We start from the raw sequence: 8,477 nt of genomic DNA on the forward strand, positions 1-8,477 counted from the left end.
TGATCAGTGTATTTCACTTATCAACCATTCAGTAACAAACGATGCATGCTTTAAGGCAATACATTTCCCAAATATTGTTTTTATTAGGTTTCCATCTACATTGATATGTCAGATAATGCATATATTTATTGAAATTAAATACCTTATTAATTAAATTGTAATAAAACTAACCCAACCCTAACTTCACATTTTTTTTCTAAAATATAAATTTCTGTTAGATTTTATACACAGGACTGAATGTAACTACGATGAAATCTGTATTTTCAAATTTAGTTTTGAATATTCTTTTACAGTATCATTGTAAAAAAAAAGGTACAGTTAAAAAAAAACAAAGACAGTAAAAGTCACTCAAAAGCATATCAGCGCTCACTTTGGCAGCACATATACTAAAATTGGAACGATACAGGCATGGGCCCTATGCAAGGATGACACACAATTTCATGAAGCATTCCATATTTTTTGTAAAGCAACTATACCATAATTTAAAAAAAAAAAAAAAAAGCACACCAAACTGACATGGCAGTGTAAAGCAACTATACTCCAATTAAAAAAAAAAAAAAAAAAAAGCACATCAGCCGGTGATAACTGCTGCTTACATATTGGTGAGCACCCTTCTAGACTTCTCTTTATAAATAAATTCACATGGAATACACAAAATTGTGCATACATAGGACCAGGCCATCCATCTACTTTTATTCCAAATACTTTTCTCTAATAGAAATGCATTTTGTAGATTACTAATGGCAGTTAAACTGGGTGCACTATTGATTCAAATTATTTTAATTTTTCATTTAATGTTTATAGGAAATTTGAGAAATCTAAATGTTCTTTTAAAACTATTATAAAATGAGCAATTTAAATTAATTAAATATTATTGACATTTGGGGAGTAATTTAGGAATGCCTTAATTTGCATCTTTCAGATAGACTTTTCCACTGTTAAACATATCAGAAAAATTAAACAAATACCAGACTACATATTTTACATAAATGCCACAAAACGATACAAACCTATAAAGAGCCAGACAATAGGAGTAAAACTTGCAAGATGCTGTTATCTTCATTCAAACTACCAGTTCCCTTAATGGAAATTAAGTTTATAGGCTTAAAAGAAATATGAACAATTTTCCCTTGAGATATAAAGAGAATGATATTACAATGTGAGGAATGGGAGATTAGTAAATGCAAATTAATTGACTTCTTTCTAATGAATAAAAATAAAGATTTCACAGACATAAAAATATGAGCATATGAGTTTCATTCCACACAGCAGAGGAAAATGAAAAAATGAGTTTAAATGAATGAATTTCAGAATACTCAAGCCATTCTGCATTCTACGATTCATGTAAATGTTTAGAAACTTCAGCCTTATTCAAAAAGGAATCTTCTAAGTCCAAATAGATGATCTTGCTACTGCTCAATAAGGAAATTTGATAATGAGGCATTTGGACCTGCAATAAAATAACTTTATGATGTAGAAAATTAATTGATCTAGAGATACTAAAACCAGTCAACTAGTGACATTCACTCATTCATTTGACAAATACCTAATTGATCACGTATCAGATATTACGTTGAGCTCTAGATCCATGCCGTCCAACAGAGTAGCCACCAGCCACGTATAGCTATTAATTGGCTATTGAGCACTTAAAATGTGGCTACTCTGCAATGATATGTGCTGTAAATGGAGAACACATACGTGATTTCACAGATTTAGTATAAAAATGTAAACTGGCTCAATATTTTTATATTGGTTACACACTGAAAAGATAATGTTGGATATATTGAGTTAAATAAAATATATTAACATAATTAATTTCACCAGCTTCTTTTAACTACTTTTAATGTGCCTATTAGAACATTTAAAATAACATAAGGGGTTTGCATTAATATATCTATTGTACAGCCCTTCCCTAGAAGATGACAGTACTTAACAAGTAAGTCAGGTCTTTGTATTCACGGGTGCATGCTTGTGGTCGGGCACTAAAGCTGTTTAAGAACCTGTTTCAGGCACAGAGGAAGGTGCATTAAAGTGTGAGCTGCAAGCCAACCCCTGAAACCTTGCCATCTAGTCATATGTATCAGAAACACACATCAAAAGTCACATAAATAGCAAAGCTATTAAACAGAAACAACCTAAAACATAACACTGCTTTGTGCAAAGAAGTCTCTAGTACAGTTATGACTGTTCAATGCATCTCGCTTCTTCTATCATGAGGGCAGCATTAAGTCAATCTGCAGTGCCGAGGGTACCACTGGGGTGGTGGTGTGCGCTGCCTGGGCTTCAGGGGAGGGAGGGGAGCTCATCTTTTATTTGCTTTTAATGGCAAATTTGTACAGTGGAGCAAGAGAGCAGCCTCATCACAAATGCTATTTGAAATTCATTGACATTCCCAAGCTAGCTAAGTTGGATCTGAAGAGGAGAGAGCCCCCGAGAAAATATTTCAAAACATCCGGAGGTCCCTGAAGCCTCCCTAAGGACCTGAGGGCTGTGACAAACAGATTACAGAACTGTCAAGTATACGTTAGGGGTTAATTAGCAGAGCATAATCACTGGTGACTCTGACCAATATCACACATGATAACAACAAGGTGTGCTTAGAATAATATCTATTTTTGTAATGTTTTATTCCCTCCAAAACCACTTCTGACCGAAGAAGTATCCTTTTCTCACTATATGGAATCTCTGAAATGTTCATGCTTTAGGATAACATTTCAATTAATTTAAACCATCTTCTCTCCCACACAGAAATTCCCACAATAACCTGTCAAATTCTGGCATAATTTTGCTCAGAATATGTGGTTTCTATCATAGAGATGCACCAAACCAATCAAAACACAATCATATTTTCAGCTTTCAAATGCAGAATATGTGATCCAAAGCTTATGTTCAAAGGTTTCAATAAAAAGAAAAAAAAAAAAAAAACGACAGAAGTTTAAAAAGATACCCCGTGTAATACCAATTCATTAAGCAATTTTGAAAGGGTCGAATTTTATTTTGCTTAAGGGTTTTTTGATAGAGACATTACTGGAGTTTTATAAAATATTCACTCTCTCCCTGCTCATTTTTTGAATGAATAAATATGAGTCCAATTTTATACAGAATCACTTCAACTTGAACTAATAGTTGTGTATTGCAGCCTAGAATAATGTTTGTTTCAGAGGGATACATATAAAAAGGAATGCAAAAGAAAACATGAAATCAGGCACTAATTATAATTAATTCATAGATAGCTGAGGTTCATTTGCTTTTGCTAAAGCATATAAAGTAGCATTCATATGGAGCCCCAGAGTACAATCAAAAGAGGACTTGATCATATAAGGACTGTTTTTATTTTCTGAATAGCTTTAGGATAAAATATACTGTGTTTGGAGACAAATTGGTTCAAGCAGAAACCTCTAGGTCCCTGTGAATCCCTTGATGATTATTCCCTCTATGTTGAGGAATGTACATGGGTCCTTTGGAGAAATTTTGAAATCTTTAAGAAAAAATGAAAACTTGACCAAAGACATTGCCTAGAATTGATTTACGCGGAAACATTCTGGGGCATTGGATTTGCATTGAAACATAAAAACAAATTTATTAAATTATCATCATTTGTTTTTAAACAGGGATAGAGGGACAACTAACCCATGGAATAAGTATACTTTTGAAATCAGAGAAAGAGTTTGACCTTCGTGTATAGTAGCCATCTCTTTTTAGCTGATGTCTCAGACTACTCAGGTATTTTCATTATAAAGCAATCATCATATTGAACCCTTGTCCATGAGCAAACTATTTAATTTGTTAATCTGATCCCCTCTACTATCTCCCACAACACCTTCAAAGGGTTACCTAGTTGTTCATCGTATTAATTCCCTGATATGGAACAGCTGAACATCTTTTCTGCTCACTCCTAGCCCTGCATTCTCACCACCCAGGGAGGGTTATTCAAGTGAGCAAGAGAACAAGTTATCTAGTGAGCCAACCGCCTAAAACTTTACATCAACACACAGTCATCCTTGGTGAGAGCCTGACCCGAAATACAGAATAACTGTAGAATACAAATAGCCGCAGCATTCCACCAAATGCTATAAAACGACAAAAGAAGCAGAAGAAAAAAGCTCAGGGCATTCCGTTTATAAGGAATTTGGTTTCCAAATACATGAACACTGACCAGGGCTAGTCTATAATAATTTTCCATAGTAAAGACAAAGGAGGAAATTTTTCACAAAAATGAATGAAATCAATACAGCTAGCCAGTCTGTGAACAAAACCTTTTGAAGCACCTTTAAATGTGCTTTCACTGCACTCAGTTTGAAATGATCAATTTACTAAAAATCATAACTGATTCATATTTTTGCATTAAGAATAGCCGCCAGGGGACTTCTGTTTATCAACATTTTATCAGCCATCACTATGTTTTATTTGTAGCTGGATAAAAACAATGGAATTGCATTTTTAAAAAAAATAATTTCATGTTTCTCCCTTTCAGGCACACTACTCATACATGGGTATACACACACACACACACACACACACATCAACTCATTATAGGCCTTTACAATTGGAAGAGATTTATTCTGTGTTCAGTACTTCAGAATAAGAGAGGGAAAAGGAGGTAGAGAAATGTGGAAACGACATGTGTTTGCAATATTTTGAAAATTAAATATCCCATATCCCAAATGTCATATAGATATAATTATACTTTTGGATTTTTCTAAAAGTACAATCACTAAACAGATGAAGCTGTGAGAATATTAAAATGTTATGTTCTAAATTTTTCAATACAAATAATGCCTACTTGAATCACATTGCTGTCAGATCTAATGGCATCAATAAAAATTAAGGATACCCAATCACCGTTAATTTCAGAGCTAAAACACTCACTGGATAAGGTGCTAGTGGAAAGAATGCCACTCTTCCAGAGGAAGAAATAAAACTGAACTGGTTATTTACCATGTTCATCTCACCAATATGAACTGTACCCTTTAAAATATAAATTATCGGAGAAGAATCAGTATAACCAGACCCCAAACAAGAAATCAGCAGGATTACTATATTAAAAAATATCTATTCCCAGAAAAATCATCATATTAAGTAGCAAATAAATGTCTTCCTCTCTTTGGCTACCCTCCCCCTAATTAATTAAAGATTGGCACAGTCTAAGAACTACATTTATTTTCAATTAAAATAAGAAGCCCGTATGTCATGATAATTTTTTGTTACTATTTCTAATGTGCAAAACAAAGGTTTGCTGTTCGCATTGAACACAGTCATCAAAACAAATCCTTTAATTTTCAGTAACTGTAAGGAGCCTTGAAGCGTCGTTCTCCTAGCAAGGTACTACCTCAATGGTTAATCCTATTAAGAACTGAGCCGTGCACTGCCACTAAATCCTCTGGCGCATTTGAGGAATCAAAGGCTTACTGCACACTTAGAAGGCAACGACTATTGTAAAGGGCTTTATTATATGAGGAACAAAAGAATACCACTTGTGTACTTCAATATCATCTGCTTTTCCTTCCAAAATACTCCATTTTTAAGTAAAGATATGTGATTTAAATGTATTTAGAGTTTAGCTTTTGGCACCACTCGCATTTCTGAGGAGAAGTGCCATCTGCGGGCCCCATGGCTCACACATAATGATATGCTTACAAGCTGCTTCCCTCTTCTGCACAATGTACCCTTTTCACTTTAACATACATTTTCCATAAATTTTTGAATAACAAATTGGGCTGTGGAAGTTTGTTGAAACGGGACAAGGGAAATGCCTGTAGGCTAGAAAGCGGCGATCTTACTAAAGAAATGGGTACAGTGGAGAATATCCACCCTACCTGCCCCCTCCCAACACCCTCCCCACACACCTATCTTGAGCGGTGAGGCTTTAAAATTGCAAAGGAAAACGTCTCCTCTCGATAGATGAGGTCTGTACATTAACTTGGGCAAAGAGCCCACATGTCTGCCATCCATTACACCTGCTGGGTGACAAACAGATGAGAGTCATCATGCAGACTCCCATATCTGATCTCCCGATATCGCCAGATGTCCCCCATTTACATTCAAACATAACCACAGTCATTAACGCAACTCTCCCGGCTGGCACTTAATAGGGGGAAAAAGTTGAATTCTAATCTAAAATCCTAACTATCCAAAGCTTTCAGTATGTGGATATTGACACGATTAAATATGCTTCAATTTGTGTAACTTTCTGGCTATTAAAAGAACTGATTTCACCGTAGGGTTGGGGGCTGGTACAGGCAGGCAGATTTTGCGCATGTTTCAAAAGAGAAGACCTGTATCTTGCCCCATTTGGTTTCTGAATTTTGAATGTAAACAATAAAATGTACCTTTATCTGCTATATTCTTAAATACAATAAGAATAATCTTGATCTTGGCTCCAATTCAAATACACCACTTACTAAAACAACAAACAACAAAAAAGGTCAAGAAAGCCTTGGAAAGAGTAAATCTTTGTTTCTCCCTCGCCTCCCTCCCAAAGTCTGATAGCACTCACAAAACTGTTTATTGATAAGATTCAACTGGAGAACTTGGAAAAAAAGAAAGAAAGAAAAAAATCAGATGCACAGTGTCACTCCAGAACCACTGAATAAGAGTCTCTAAAGGTAAGACCCGCGAAATTTAAAATTTCCTTGCTCTTTTGAAATTGATCCTAGATCTTGAGCTTGACAACTCCTGGAAGTATATTCAGGAACTATTCATGAGAACATGACTTAACAGCTTGACTTTTTGAGACTTTCTTGTCCATTCTTTCTTTTATGCAGAAAGTATTTACAGAGTGTCTACTCTGCACCTGACACTAGGTGCTCGGTATACATAGAATCTGTAAGATGCAAGATTTTATCTCTGGGTGGCTCAACAGGTGGCTCTAGGAACAGGCAGAAGCCTGCCTAATATTATGAGGACAGATAGATTCTTATACAAGGACTCAAGTGGGTGAAAAAGCCCTGAGCGACTTTCTAGCAATTTACAATGTGTCTGTCAATTTGGACATTTCTAGAAGATTTGGGAAGGAAGAAACCACTAGACTTACCAAAAAAGATCTCAACATCTATTCCTAGGAGGGGCTCTGATCACTTAGGGGAAGAAGGTTGAACTTAAGCACTAAAGAGGAAGCCGGAAAGACTGCAGCTTCTTCCTGCATCCTTCCTCTGTTTAGACTTAATCCATTTAGATCTCCCTTCTTGAAGCTTCCTCTCCCTCTGGATTGAAAATACTTTCTCTCCAGAGAGCCTGTTATTGAGCAGCTGTCTGGGACCCCCAGTCACTCTCCCATAATAATCTGTTCTGTTTTCCTCATCTCATTTATTGAGATGTGAAATCACTGTGTTCATGTGTTTATCCATCTCTTATCTGCCTCCCTACATCAGAGCAGAGGACTAGCCTGTCATTCCCCTGTCCCAAGACCTAGAACAACACCTGGCATGAAGTGGGTATCCAATACATGTTGAATGAATTAATTAATGAATGAAAAATAGTTGTAGTTACTGTTCCTTGATCCCTTCTATCACCAGACATAGATTTTTTTTTTCAATATGTCTTCTTGGATTTATAGCATTAGTGAATTTTTCATTTGAAATCCAACCTGATTCTTTTTTCTGATTCTTTTGGCCTATCTGTTATCTAGCTTTTATCCACTGGGGACACTTACTCTTGGACTCAGTTCAGTAGCAATCCATGTTTATGCAAACCGAACACATCTTCAGCCCATCTATCATTATAACTTATAAAATATTCTAACCCCCCTCAGCAGGGACAGAATTCCAAACCTTATTCAAATCTCACACTCCGTACTAAAGAAGAAGAAGTACAGAATAAAAAAAAAAAAAACCAAACCAAACCAAACAAAACAAAAGACCTCAAAGGAAAAATCCTTAAGGAATTTCTGTTTCAAGGTCAAGGCAATAAGAGGATAAATCCAGACTACCAACTCGTAGAATAAGAGGAATTAAACAGGGAAATCACTGATTTAAGGTTTTTGGTAATAATGGCAAAATATTAAATCAGGCTTAAAATTACTAAGTACTACCAGGCTACTTTCATTTTATTTTTTTCCTCTAGCTGCTCAACACATCCCTGCAATTGGATGGCACCTTCTAATGGAAAGGGAGCTCAGATTCTATTGACAGCTCCATGACAAGTCATCCTTCACCTACCATTGTCCAGTCTTCTTAGCTGTTCATTATCTTGACTGCTGTACCTACGAGATAATGATACACTCTGCCTCTACCCCTGACTGTAACACATTTTTGCTCCAGGGTTCCTTTTAATTGAAACACACTCTCTGTATTACTGTATTTCGGTGCAAAAGTAAACACATTTAACACAAAAATTCAGTTTGTATTTGCTTCACCAATACGAGATGTGTAAAAAGTCACCTGCCTCTAGAAAAGGGATTGAATAATCCTTTTGAGACATTAATATTTTGACTCTTTTCTTTCCCTTTCATTGCCATTTGTCACTTCTGGGGGTGTGAT

General features: G+C 35.7%; 1 pseudogene; it reads left to right on the forward strand.

Annotated features, from left to right (window-relative positions):
• The first annotated feature begins 362 nt into the window (after positions 1–362).
• Positions 363–460, forward strand: LOC130842813 (U6 spliceosomal RNA; annotated as a pseudogene).
• The last annotated feature ends 8,017 nt before the right edge of the window (positions 461–8,477 follow it).

This window comes from Hippopotamus amphibius, chromosome 1 (assembly GCF_030028045.1).
Source record: "Hippopotamus amphibius kiboko isolate mHipAmp2 chromosome 1, mHipAmp2.hap2, whole genome shotgun sequence".
Classification (NCBI taxonomy): domain Eukaryota; kingdom Metazoa; phylum Chordata; class Mammalia; order Artiodactyla; family Hippopotamidae; genus Hippopotamus; species Hippopotamus amphibius.